Here is a 14,690-nt window from a genome sequence, read left to right as displayed (position 1 = left end):
AATCGATCTTTTTCATATGGGTGTTTAGAGTTGTACTTCCTAGATCAAATATCTAGTAATTGTGTGCTCAAAGTGCACCAGATTGAAGCATGTTACTTTAAAATTACCCCCGTACCCCCCTAGAGGATGTGACGTCCATTAAAACATGTTCATACAATACTAAATACATATGAATCCTTTTTTATGGATATAACCTGTCAATAAATATGTTTCTGTTTTGTAGTGTGTTGGTGTTTTGTAGAGTCTTTCAGGCTCGGGAAGGGGGGGGGGTCGCCAGCAGGAATCTTACCTAGGGCAGCAGATTGGTCAGAATCGGCCCTGAGTCGATCCATCCTTGCGCGAATATTTTATATGATAATGAGCCCCTCCTTGTCACGATCTTAGTTGTATGTCACGATTTTAGTTTTGTCTGTCTTGGATGGTCTCCAGAGATATATTATTTAAACTAACTTCTATCCATTCATATCCTGATTGTAGAGAAACGCTCCAAGTGTGGGTCAAAATATCTGGTTGGAGGCTCAGAGAGGAACTGTTTTCTCTTTGCTTCACCTTCATTGTCCCCACTGCTTGGGAACAGCTGTCTGTTCTCCAGTTTTTAAGGTGCTAGCCTGTCTTCTGCGTTCATGTTTCACAGTAGCCTCAGATGTATTAGTATTGCTCCAAACTATATCCAACCATATCAAATTAACAGTACCACAAAGTGGTTCTCAGATTTATTCAGAAATGTATACAATATATTGGTCAGCAACCAATTGTGCAAGTTCTCCCACTTAAAAAGATGAGAGGCCTGTAATGTGCATCCTAGGTACACTTCAACTATGAGAGACAGAATGAGAAGAGAAATCCAGAAAATCACATTGTCTGATTTTTAAAGAATTTATTTGCAAATGATGGTGGAAAATAAGTATTTGGTCAATAACAAAAGTTCATCTCAATACTCTGTTATATACCCTTTGTTGGCAATGACAGAGGTCAAGCGTGTTCTGTAAGTCTTCACAAGGTGTTCACACACTGTTGCTGGTATGTTGGCCCATTCCTCCATGCAGATCTCAGAGAGAGAGAGAGAACCACTTTTATTCACAAATCAAATGACCAAACAGACACATTGTCAGTTCAGACAAATACTGAAAATAAGATCCTCATTCTCCACAGAACACAAAGCATTTTTAAAGCACCACATGGCCTCAGATTCTCCCACATTTTTGGTTAAGCAAAAGTAACCGTAGTCCGCTTTCAGTCTTGCTTTAACCATCCGCTTGAAAATCAAAACTGCATCGGTATCCAAAGATTCCGCAACTTTATTCCTCCTGCTGAGGTAGATGGCCGTTTCAGCCTGCCCCAACAAAACATTCAAAAGCTGACTTTTGCACTTTTGCTTCTGGCTGTACCGACAACCCAAAATGAACATTGTCTTAGAAAAAACCACATTAAACAAAAACAACTGAAAAAGACAAAGGAGTCGACCACATTCCGTAAAGCAATGAAAAATGGTTTCCCTCTGTTCACAGAAAGGACAGGCGTCAGACACTGCAGGGTCGATCACTGAAACAAAAGCATTAACAGCTACCGCAGCGTGGAGGACCCTCCACTGGAGGTCCCCCCACTGGAGGTCCCCACCCCTCTTAGTCAGCGGAGGCTTGTAGAGCGCTCTCCACTCAGGCCTCTGAGCCTCCGTCAGGCCCAGGTGGGCTCTCCACCGCGTGTCCACTCGCTCCTGCAGTCTGCTCTGATTCAGCACCTTTGTCACCAAATAATAAAATGTTTTGTTGGACTGAGCAGCGATCAGCGCCAGCTCTGATTGGCTGAGCTGCTGCTTCCAGCTCTGCAGCAGGAGGCTGACCACCCGGACTGACCTGAGGCTCAGACGTGAGGCCAGGCCTGCAGCGTTGTCCAGACGGGGCCCACACACCTCCACCACCTGGCCCAGCGTGAGGATCCTCTCCTCACAGAGTCTCTGTTGTAGAGAAGGCCCTACTCCACACACAAACCGAGATCCACGGACCACCGGCTCTCTGAGGAGCCAGGACAGTGAGCCCCAGCACTCTGGTCTCTCTCTTCTGAGTAGTCCCCACACCTTGAAGAGACCTCCATAGAACCCCGAGAGATTGTTCAGGCGTAATCCTTTCAGGTCCATTAGGAACAGCGACTCAGCCAGACCCAGCCCACCACAGCGCTCCAATAAGGCCCGAGCTATGGGTCTCCAGACCAGGTCAGCAGGTCCAGTCAGGAACCTCTGGACGAACCGGAGCCTGAAAGCCGCCCCTCTGCTTGCCAGGTGAACCAGGCCATGTCCCCCCTCCTCCTTTGGCAGGAACAGGACGCTCTGAGGGACCCAGTGCATGCGGTCCCAGAAGAAGTCCACCATGAGAGCCTGCACCCTGGACAGCAGGTTTACGGGTGGGTCGGTGCACGCCAGCCGGTGAGCCAGCATGGAGGAAACAAGGTTATTTAAAATAAGGATACGCCCTTTAAAAGAAAGTTTGGGAAGGATCCACTTCCACTTCTTTAACCGGCCTTCCACTTTCTCTATAATCCCGTCCCAGTTTTTTAAACAAAACGTGTCATCACCAAGACCCAGGTACTTTAACCCTGCCCTTTTCCAACCAAGGCCCCCAGGTAACAACAAGCGGTCAATGCTGCCCTCGCCTCCTGCTAAGGCCTCACTTTTCCCCAGTTGATCAATACTGCCCTCGCCTCCTGCTAAGGCCTCACTTTTCCCCCAGTTGATCAATACTGCCCTCTCCTCCTGCTAAGGCCTCACTTTTCCCCCAGTTGATCAATACTGCCCTCGCCTCCTGCTAAGGCCTCACTTTTCCCCCAGTTGACTCGAGCAGATGAGATTTTGCAAAAGTTGCTCACAGTTTCAGTTAAAACATTTATGTCATCTTGTTTTTTAACAAAGACCATTATGTCATCCGCATACGCAGACAATTTAAAAACATCCCTCCAGCCAGGAAAAGAAAAACCCTGTAACTTTGACCCGGTGTAAAAAAGGCTCTATGGCCAGGGAGTAGAGCATCCGGACAAAGAGCAGCCCTGTCGGAATCCTCTCTGAGCTTCAAAAGGACCGTTTATCTTCAGTACACTCTCAAGGTCCCTGTACAAGACCTGGATCTTGGCTATGAGACCAGAGCTGAACCCAGAAGCTTCCAGCGTCTGCCACAAGTCCTGGTGTTCAACTCGGTCAAAAGCCTTTTCTTGGTCTAGAGAAATCAGACCAAGCTCACAGCCCAATGAACCGGAGAGGTCCAGAACATCTGGAGTCGAGTCACGTTGTCAGTGATCAACCTGCTGGGTACACAGTATGTCTGTCTACGTGAACGACATGCTCCATCACTTTCCTCAGCCTCGTCGCTAACACTTTGGAAAGCAGCTTGTAGTCGGTACAGAGTAGAGACACAGGACGCCAGTTCTTAATCTCCTGCAGGTCTCCTTTCTTAGGGAGGAGAGTGAGCACAGCTCTCCTGCAACTCAGAGGCAACCTCCCGTTACTTAGACTGTCTCTGAGCACACTCAGCAGGTCGTCACCTATAACTGGCCAGAGAGCCTTATAGAAGTCTGCAGGCAGGCCGTCTATGCCAGGAGCCTTCCCACTCTGCATGCTCTGCAGGGCTTCCTGCAGCTCCTGGGCAGAGAGCTCCGCCTCCAGCTCAGCATGGTCCTCCTCAGGGACGTTAGGAAGGCCCTCATAGAACGACTGGCCACCTCTGGCTCGGTCTGGAACTCTGTTCTGTAGAGCTCTTTGTAGAACTCCACAGCACACTGACGAATGTCGGCGGACTCCTGAAGCAGCTGCCCAGCATTGGATCGCAGGGAGTGCATCAGCCTCCTCTGACCATTCTTACGCTCGAGACCAAAGAACAAGTGAGAGGGAGCATCCATTTTCACGATGTTCTGAAACCGGGATCTGAGCAGAGCACCCTGACCAGAGCACCCTGACCAGAGCACCCTGAGCAGAAACCCCAGCAGGTCAGACAGAGCTGAGCTTTTACTTTTGAAACCTTCAACATGTTCTCGCTCTCCTGTGGAGTCTGCCAATCCCTGCAGCTCCACCACTTCTCTCTCCAGAGCTCTCAGAGATCTAGCCATGTCCTTTGTGACATTGAAAGTGTACTGCTGGCAAAGCTGCTTGATCTTCACTTGACCTACATCCCACCAATGCTGAAGAGAATTATACTCTCTCTTAGACAAACGGTAGTCTTCCCAAAAGAATTTAAAAACATTTTTAAAATGGTTGTCGGCCAACAGAGAAGCATTAAAGTGCCAACACGCACTATTACACTTAACATGATTAATAAAAACTGAGACTTGTACGAGGGAATGGTCAGAGATTCCCACTGGACTGATGGAGCAGCTTCTGCTCACATTCATGTGATGGTTAAAAACATAGACACGATCCAGCCTAGCTAGAGACAACAGGTTATCCCTAGAGTGCACCCACGTGTACTGCCGCTGGCCCGGGTGGAAGTGCCTCCAAACATCACACAGCTCAAAGCTTTCTGTTAGCCTTATTAAGGCACTCTTTGAGGCAGCATGCGGCTCCTGGTGGTTCCTATCCAGCAGAGGGTTCTCCGTTGAAGTCACCCCCCAGGACCAGACACCCCCCAGGACCAGACACTCCCCAGGACCAGACGCCCCCCAGGACCAGACACCCCCCAGGACCAGATACTCCTCACTATCACAGGTGCTAAGAGTGTGTTTCAGTTTCTCAAAGAACAAAAGCCTCTCTGCGCCCACACTGGGAGCATAAATATTTATAAAACATATTTTAACTTTTTCAAATTCAGCATTTATTTTGAGCAAGTGTCCTGGGATGACCTCATCGACCGCACAGGAGAAGGGTGTAAAGCCCCTCGCAAAGAGAATGGCAACCCCTCCACTATTGCTGCGCTTATGGCTGAAGAAACCCTCCCCCCCCCCCCATTCCCTCCTCCAGTCACTCTCGTTCTCAGCAGTGCTGTGAGTTTCCTGGAGAAACGTCACAATTCTTGTTTCCTAATAAAGTAAATAAAGACGCTCTCTTAGCCTCCCCTCGAGCACCGTTAATGTTTAAAGAGCCCAGCTTTATGTCACTCATAATGAAATTATAGTTGCATCCTAACAGAATCAAAAACCTGGCTGAAGATAAATAAAAAATAAAACCAAGATGTACTTATTCATAATTCTTTGTAGTTTCCTCTCTAATCCTCTGAAGTATCTTCTTTAACCGAGCCTTCTCTGGGCTGCTGAAGAAAAGTTCCCCTAAAGCTTCTTTGCGCCGCATGAGAACCCTGGCAGCATTGTGAAATATCTGCACATCACCAAAAAAATCCTCTAACTTCACCGACCTCAACCCCTTAGTTTCCGCCAGAAAGGATCTGATCCTCTGGATAGAATACTCCTCTCCCTTTGCTACTTCAACGATGTCAAAGAATGACTCACTGTCACTGTCCTCTGCGTCCTCTGGGACTCCCTCTGGCTGAGAGGAGGAACACAGCAACTCCTTCTTTGACACCTTCCCTTTTTGAGTCACACTTCCTTTGCTCACTTGTTCATTTTTTCTTTTAACAGGTAACCTTAATAAATCTTCATCCATTACCACATCCTCCAGAACAGACTCAGCCACTCTGGCTGCAGTGTGCTCACTATCTGCTTCCTGTGTGACCTGAGTGTCCGTATGTGTGATACTGTGTGTATCACACATCCGCTGGCGCGGACCCCAGCACCGGCGGCCCGGCCGCGGACAAAGGGACCCGCAGTGGCTCTGCCGCGGGCGCGAACCCCATCACCGGCGGCGGGCAAAGGGACCTGCAAAGGGACCTGCAGCGGCTCTGCCGCGGGCGCGGACCCCAGCACCGGCGGCCCGGCTGCGGACAAAGCAATCTGTAGCGGCTCTGCCGCAGGCACCGTCGGGCCGGCTGCGAGCGCAGACACCCCGGGCGCGTCACCCGCCCTCTCCGGGCGCGTCACCCGCCCTCTCCGGGCGCGTCACCCACCCTCTCCGGGCACACGCGGATCTGGTGTCCTGCCGCTCCACAACCATAGCATCTCAAACTGTCAGACGTAACATGGACAGTATACACAAAATCATCAATTTTATACTTAAGAGTCAGATTTAATTCCCCTTCATCCTTTTTCAGGACCATAAGCACCTGTCTCCTAAAAGACACAACGTGCTTGAGGTGCGGGGATTTGCAGCCCAGGGGGATCAACTTAATGGGAGACACAAGCTGCCCGTGTCGAGCCAGCTCTCTCTCCAACAACTCGTTTCTCAGAAACGGGGGTACATTTGAGATGATTACCTTTTTAGCTGGAGTGACAAGGGGTAGCACGGGTAACAGCGTCCCTTTAATCACTAGCCCGCTCTCCACCAGCTGGTTAGCTTTCTCCGTGCAGTCCAAAAAAATAACCACTGCACTGTTCATGCGGGAGGCAGATTTAACTCTGCCATACCCCACCACAGCCCCCACAGCCAGACCACACTCCTCCACCGACACACCGACAGGTGGAGAGAGCTTCTCCTGAAGCATCTGTCTCCTGACTGATGCCCCTTTCACACCAACGCGTTGTCAGCTCACTTAGGCTAAGGGGAACTGGGGATATGCATCAGCTGCTTGTGTGAGTCGGACAGTGAATACTTTAGAGCGGCCGCTGCAGTGTGAGCTAACGGGAGCTAACGGGAGAATACACTGCAGCGGTCGGTAAATGCTGCAGAAACACATTAATAAACAATGAACCACGGCACTCTGGAGAAAAGTATAAGGTTGGAGAAGTCGTTATTTAATTTAATCTGGCTTCGTGTGATTAAAAGCAACACGATCATCGACCCGACGCAGTTGTTGTTGTTGTTGTTGTTGTTGTTGTGAGCTGCCGTTGGGGAGCAAATCAGCGATGTAAACGGTGACGTCATGACGCAGCAGCGGCAGCACCAGTCGGGCTCAGAAAAGGGAAACCGGAGCTGAACCAGAAAAGCTCTAGCTCGGAGCTAGAGAGGGAAAAGCGCTGGTGTGAAAGCCGCAAGAGAGAGTTGCACAGGCCCTGAAAGAGCAGCTGGACTCACACCCAGACCACAACCAGAACCCTGTGACCCCCATTGAGAGCAGCCAGAACCCTCCAATTCAGCAGCCACCCTCTACCCCCAGCTCCATCTCTAGCCCACAGGCTAACCCAACTCCCAGATCTACCCCCATCACACAGACTAACACCACCCCTAGCCCACAGACTAACACCACCCCTCATCCTTCCAGACCAGCACAGCAGAGAGGGAAGCCAGACATCGTCATCCTCATGGACTCCAATGGCAAATTCATTGATGAAAATAAACTTTTCCCCACCCACACAGTGGCTAAAATCTGGTGTCCAAACACCCAACATGCCATGGACCTGCTGTCAGAGGAGCAGCTGGGATCCCCAAGCCACATCATCATCCACACTGGCTCCAACGACCTGAGGAGCCAGCAGGAGAGAGTGTCAGAGTCACTCAGAGGAGTGATGGAGAAAGCCTCCACCACCTTCCCCAACAGCAGAGTGGTCTCAACCCTGCTACCAAGGAAAGACCTCCACCCCGACACCATCCACAGGATCAACAGCAACATGTCCAGAGACTGTATCCTGAGGCCCAACGTCCACCTTGCCCACCACCCCACCCTGGATATCAACTGCCTATACGACCAAGTCCATCTGTATAAAAACACAGTCCCCGTCTTCGCCCGGACACTGAAAGACGTCGCTCTCAATAGAGACCAATCCACACCCCGCAGAAGGAGCAGCCCGGCCCAAAACCCCCTTAGACCAGAAAGGCACCCCACTGGACTACCACTCAGACAACACCCATGGAGACAAGATCATCCTCATCTTCTTCCACACCATGACCCACTAAGATCCCACCAGGGCAACTATGATTACCCTCAAGCAAGGCCAGAACCACTCCTGTCCCCAGGGGTCCTGTCCCCAGGGGTCCTGTCCCCAGGGCTCCTACCCCAGGGCTCCTACCCCAACCACAGCGACGGAAGCTACACCCTGACCCACTGAGTTATGCTCAGGCAGTGAAGAGAACAGCAGGCCCAACCCTCATCACCACCCCCCATGTCCCTGAACCCCCCCACCCCCCACACGACGAGCTGAGAGACCTCCAGCAGATGCTCAGCCTGCTCTGCTCCCACCTGATAGGTCAGGTACCACAGCAGACAATCAGTAGTCATTGTTTGTTTTCTTGCTTGTGTACAGTAGACACACAACAACAAAAAACTGTCCATCGTATATTGAAATCCCATATATCTAATGTGTTCTTAAATCAACCTATTTATTGACAACCAGCGATTTGGGAGTTTATCTCATTTTAATGTTGAATGCTCTGGATCTTTCTCTGTTTTAATGCAATCCAGATCATTTATTATTTCATGTTTGAATGTCCAGGGTCTGAGGTCCTCTGCTTCTGGCCTTAAGAGCAGGACCCCAGACTTCACCAGAGAGTTAGGAGATGTCCGGGGTCTGAGGTCCTCTGCTTCTGGCCTGAAGAGCAGGACCCCAGACTTCACCAGAGAGTCAGGAGATGTCCAGGGTCTGAGGTCCTCTGCTTCTGGCCTGAAGAGCAGGACCCCAGACTTCACCAGAGAGTCAGGAGATGTCCAGGGTCTGAGGTCCTCTGCTTCTGGCCTGAAGAGCAGGACCCCAGACTTCACCAGAGAGTCAGGAGATGTCCAGGGTCTGAGGTCCTCTGCTTCTGGCCTGAAGAGCAGGACCCCAGACTTCACCAGAGGGTCAGGAGATGTCCAGGGTGTGGGGTATCCAATATTACTTTGTAAGGGTAAAACCCCAGTTCGGTTCAATATACCAAATCCAGTGAACAGAGATAACAGTACTCGAGTTTTCAATTTAGCTTGCTGCAAGGAGAATCGGCGAGCGACCTGCAAATGTCCACTCTCAACCAATTCCGCTCGTCTTCTCTCAGTGCAGCTCTTTTATTTTCAACAATACAGTAACATGACAATCATGTGACGATGACCAACACCAATATATGTTTGTGTGTATCTTGTGACTCTGTCATGTGAATTTGTGTGTGTGTGTAGGTGTGCTCTTGAACAGACTGTTCTCTGTTCCTCCCTTCCTGACTAAGAATCTTCTTGAACACTTTATGACAATACATTTATCAGAACACATTATGAAAACATATCTATCCTTCAATAAACTCTAACATTCCCTCCTGTTTTTCATAATTACTAGCTGGTTACAGTGTCTTTATTACTTTCAGAATTAATTCACTTGTTTTTGACATTTTCGAACCATTCGTCATATGACAGACAGTAACCTAGCTTTAAGTCTTACACATTGGAGGTTAGGTAAGTATATTCGTCCTTTTGAGAGGGGTCTGTGTCAGTATAGTCATTGTGGTTCCATGGGTCATCTTTAAGTAGTGACCATTTTTTCTCTCGATGGACTTCTTCTTTTGTTGAGGATTCCTCACTTAATTGTCTTATAGTCATTAGTGTCAGACCCAGTAGGGCCACTACAAACAACACCTCTCCCAACATAGTCTATTTGTGATAGTGGTTCTGTTGTTTTCTTCACCGGGGTTGAGACCAGTATTTCCTAATGAAACACCGCCCTTTGTAGCCGGACTTCCACCACTTATCCGTCGTTAAGTTGGAGAGGTATTATCTTTTTGCAGTGGCTCTGATGTATCCACGTAGTTCTTTCGCGATTTTTAGTGCAGTCGGTGTTGTCAGCAGTACCGTGTAGGGACCGTCCCACCGTGGACAGTGCCAATGCTTCCTCTTAATCACCTTCACGAGGACCTGGTCACCAGTCTGCACTCGAGTATCCTGTAAGGGAGTAGAAATGTCTGGCAGGTTATTTGATCGAGCTATCTCATTGCTTCTGAAGAGTCTGCTCATCCATTCAGCTAATGTAGTCTCTGCCTCAGCATCATCCTCCTCCCTCACCTCGTCTGTGATTGGTAGTCTGAATTGCCTTCCTGTTATGATCTCAAAGGGAGACAACCCTTTTGCCTTTCTTCCTGTTTCCTCCATTGTTTTCCTTAGTCTTAACTTTACTGTTCCGTTTGTTCTTTCCACTAAGCCTGCACTTTGTGGATGATATGCACAATGGTTTTTTAATGTTATCCTCATATGCTCAGACAGTTTGGTAATAACCTGATTTACAAAATGAGAACCATTATCACTGTACAGTTTCTCTGGAATACCTCTGTTTGGTATTATTGTCTTGCATATGGCTTTTGCTACGGTAATAGCGTCTGCATGTTTTGCTGGGAATATTTCAACCCACTTTGAAAACGGACATATCATTACCAAACAGTATGTGTACCCTTGGCATTGTGTTAGTTCGATGAAGTCCATATGCATGTGTTGAAACGGGTATGGTGGTGGAGGAAACTTTCCTCTCTGTGGTCGTTCATTGCCTTGAGCATTGTGTCTGCAACATACTACACAGGCTCTACAAAAGTTTTTAGAAAATGTAATGTAGCTGTATGTATGGAAGTGTTCATTTATTATTGTCACCATCCCTCCTGTTGAGACATGGCACGGCCCATGACTCAAGTGAGCTGCTGTTTTGTAGAGACTATCTTGTTGTTTATCCTGATTTTTAACATTTCCATGCCGTCTCTCCCTAGCAAAATGACAGGGCAGTTTGAGATGAACACAAATTTGAGGGATGCCTGGAGGCCTGACCTTCTATCTTCCATAACAAGTGGCTTTGAAATCGACCTCTGATTTATGTGTCCATTTGCTGATTTTACAAACATAGTGCCAGTTGGTGGCCATTCTTTGGACCTCTTTGTTCACTACTGATGAGTCCGCACCGCTGTCACATAAGAATTCTAATTTTTCCCCATTGATTTCGATTGTCCTGGTAGGTTTAATACTGTTGTCCGACAGATTCAGTAATACTTCAGAAATGTCAATGTGATGTGTGTGGATGTCCTCTTCTTCCTTTTCTACGTCTAGTCAGTTGTCATAACTATGTAGGTTATGTGAAGGGGGGGGGGGGCATGTCCTTTCGTCTTTGTATTGTCCCTTTTGTCCCCCTTCTTTGTTCTGTGGTCTCTCTTCCCTGCAGTCCCTAGCCATGTGTCCCTCCTTTCCGCATCTGTGGCATAGGAATGTCCCATCTGAGTTTAGTCCTCGTCCTCTGCCTCTGCCTGTTCCTCTACCATTCCCTCGTCCTCTGTTAAACCCACCTCTTCCCTGTCCTGGTCCTACAAAGAAAACCTCATTGGTTTCTCCTCCTTCTCCTACAAAGAAAGCTGATGCAGATGCTTTCTTTTGTCTTTTTTCTTTGATTTGGGATGTGGCGTGTTCTGCATAATTTAGGCATTCTTGTAAGTCGCATGTTCTATGGTTAACATTGTGCTTGCGGATGAAATCTGCGACTCCTGGGTGAAACCCATTCATTAAGCTTTGTTTTAGCTGCTGTACGAATGCAGAGTCAGCTACGTTGCTGTAGGGGATGCCACTGTGAATACGGAAACACTCTTCCATTCTTACTCTGAAGTCCTGCACTGACTCTTTTTCCCCTTGCCTACATACCGAGACTTTTGTGAAATCACGTCTTGGGGCAAAAGTCCTCTCAATTGCTTGGTACACTGGAACCAGAGCATTGGTTAAAGCCTGGTCACCTGGTGGCATTGGGCCTCCATCTGCTGCTGTTCCCGTGAAAATGCCTTTTACCCTTGCCCACTCACGGCCAAGGATTACCATAAGGGTTCTTAAAACTTCATGTCCATTTAAACCATATGACGCTATTAATGCAGTGTGGTCAAGGACAAACTGCGCCGGGTCCTGTTTGTATGGAGTCAGTCCCTCACAAGCCTTTTTACACTCCTCCATTGTCCATGGGCGGAACACTTTTAACATTCTTTCTAGGTCTTCGCCAACTCCATAGTGCGGGTTGGCCACTTGTACTAATGGATAAGCGTCACCCTGATATGCTGTTCCGTCGAAGGATTTTTCTGCTTCTCTTAATTCTTCAACAGGATATAACTTGGTTTCCTTTCCTCCTTGCTTCTTGTATGCGGAGGGCTTATTGTTGCTGCCCATTCTTGTTCTATGCGTTGTTTTTTCTCTTTCTCTCTTTGCTTTTTCTCTTTCTCTTGCGCTTTTCTAATACTTTGCTCTTCCCTTCTATTTGCTCTTCCGATCAATTGATCCTGACGTCCCTGTCTCCTCGTCTGCTTTCACTGAAATAGCCGCTGCTATCATACCTTCCACTGCTCCACCTGTCCTTTTATGGGCTTGTTCAGCCCATATAACTGCAACCCGTAGTTGAGCTTCTAACTTCTTTCTTTTCTTACCTTGCGTTGTTCCAGCTGTTGCTGCTCTCAATTTGTCGCTTAATTCTCTTACTGCTGTTTTCTCCAGCTTCCCTTGGAAGCCGTACTGTTTATACCATTTGCTACAATAAATGGTGCTGCCATGACTATATATTTCCATATATCTCATGTCCCCTGTAGCGGCAGGCTTACTCCCATCGGACCCCATGATTCTAGCTTGGTGTTCCTACTGGACAACGTGTCGGTCGGAACCTAATCCCTAATTCACCACTAAGTGTACTTCAACAGACCACAGAGTTTGTGTTAGCACCGTTAGGTTTCCACTCTGTGCGCTGATTCCACTGGTGACACTTTTACACACCGCTTCCACTCAATCACTCATAAATGTACCCAACGGCACGTCGATCCTCCTTTTAGGCGGAGTAGCCTTTCTCTATCAACGTTTTATCACCCTCCTTATAGGCGGAGTAACCTTTCTCTATCAACGTTTTATCACCCTCCTTATAGGCGGAGTAACCTTTCTCTATCAACGTTTTATCACCCTCCTTATAGGCGGAGTAACCTTTCTCTATCAACGTTTTATCACCCTCCTTAATGGTGGAGTAACCGTGTCTTACCCGTTATCTGTGGTCACTGGTCCGGTTGGATTCCGTCAATCGTGGCCAGGATGAGGGAGGTTGGCCATATAAGCACCGGCCCGGCCACAAATTCTGCGTCCCGGGTCTTTCTCGGGGTCGGCTGATGATCCCGGCTGTCGACAGACTGCGGCGTGTCGTCTCCTTCCTCCTTCCCGTCACGATGTTGTTGGATTCCGGCTCGAAGGACCAATTAATGTGGGGTATCCAATATTACTTTGTAAGGGTAAAACCCCAGTTCGGTTCAATATACCAAATCCAGTGAACAGAGATAACAGTACTCGAGTTTTCAATTTAGCTTGCTGCAAGGAGAATCGGCGAGCGACCTGCAAATGTCCACTATCAACCAATTCCGCTCGTCTTCTCTCAGTGCAGCTCTTTTATTTTCAACAATACAGTAACATGACAATCATGTGACGATGACCAACACCAATATATGTTTGTGTGTATCTTGTGACTCTGTCATGTGAATTTGTGTGTGTGTATGTGTGCTCTTGAACAGACTGTTCTCTGTTCCTCCCTTCCTGACTAAGAATCTTCTTGAACACTTTATGACAATACATTTATCAGAACACATTATGAAAACATATCTATCCTTCAATAAACTCTAACACAGGGTCTGAGGTCCTCTGCTTCTGGCCTGAAGAGCAGGACCCCAGACTTCACCAGAGAGTCAGGAGATGTCCAGGGTCTGAGGTCCTCTGCTTCTGGCCTGAAGAGCAGGACCCCAGACTTCACCAGAGAGTCAGGAGATGTCCAGGGTCTGAGGTCCTCTGCCTTTGGCCTTAAGAGCAGGACCCCAGACTTCACCAGAGAGTCAGGAGATGTCCAGGGCCTGAAGTCCTCTGCTTTTGGCCTGAAGAGCAGGACCCCAGACGAAAGGCGAATTTTCTATTTGTCTCAAAATAAAAAGAGAGGTGGTCGCTATGGATGAAGACATTTTCATGTGTACAGCATATATCCCCCCATCAGAATCACCTTATTATAGTGACAATAGTTTCTCCATCCTTGAAGATGAGATCAATCAGTACCAGGCCCAGGGAAGTGTACTGATCTGTGGGGACCTTAATGCCAGGACAGGTATAGAACCAGATTCTATGAGCCCACAGGGAGACAAACATATACCTGGCCTAATCAGCATTCTCCCTCCCTTCACATCCCCACAGGAACAACTTTGACAAAACTGCCAACAAAAGCGGGCGGCAACTCCTGCAGCTGTGCCGAACGCAGGGCCTGCACGTTGTTACCGGTGGGCTTCGAGGGGACTCCTTTGGTCACTACACACACAGCTCTCCTCTTGGCAATAGCTCAGTAGATTATAGCATCACAGACCTCGACCCCTTCTGTCTGAGGGCGTTCACAGTCAGCCCCCTAACACCCTTATCTGATCATAGTAAAATTACACTCTACATTAAGAAGACAGTAACAGACCCTCACGCAGCAGAACCCAGTAAACTGAACTATTCCAAACAACCTTATAGATGGACAAACAATAGCAAGGACGAGTACCGGAAAGCAATCAGACATCAAACAATTCAATCTCAATTAGACCATTTTCTATCCACCCCGTATCCCCACAGTAACGATGGCCTGAATCAGGCCGTGTGGGACATCAACAGCCCACCCCGTATCCCCACAGTAACGATGGCCTGAATCAGGCCGTGTGGGACATCAACAGCCCACCCCGTATCCCCACAGTAACGATGGCCTGAATCAGGCCGTGTGGGACATTAACAGCCCACCCCGTATCCCCACAGTAACGATGGCCTGAATCAGGCCGTGTGGGA

The 14,690-nt window shown here is 48.4% G+C and overlaps 1 long non-coding RNA gene across 1 annotated transcript; it reads right to left on the bottom strand.

Annotated features, from left to right (window-relative positions):
• Window positions 1-8,845: 8,845 nt before the first annotated feature.
• Window positions 8,846-12,955, bottom strand: LOC117447722 (uncharacterized). Its single transcript, XR_004552265.1, has 2 exons — window positions 12,886-12,955; window positions 8,846-9,800 (listed from the first exon to the last, which is right to left on the bottom strand). It is a non-coding gene; the product is annotated as an uncharacterized lncRNA (long non-coding RNA).
• Between the last annotated feature and the right edge of the window lie 1,735 nt (window positions 12,956-14,690).

This window comes from Pseudochaenichthys georgianus, chromosome 6, assembly GCF_902827115.2.
Source record: "Pseudochaenichthys georgianus chromosome 6, fPseGeo1.2, whole genome shotgun sequence".
Classification (NCBI taxonomy): domain Eukaryota; kingdom Metazoa; phylum Chordata; class Actinopteri; order Perciformes; family Channichthyidae; genus Pseudochaenichthys; species Pseudochaenichthys georgianus.
This window is presented reverse-complemented; position numbering and strand designations above follow the sequence as displayed.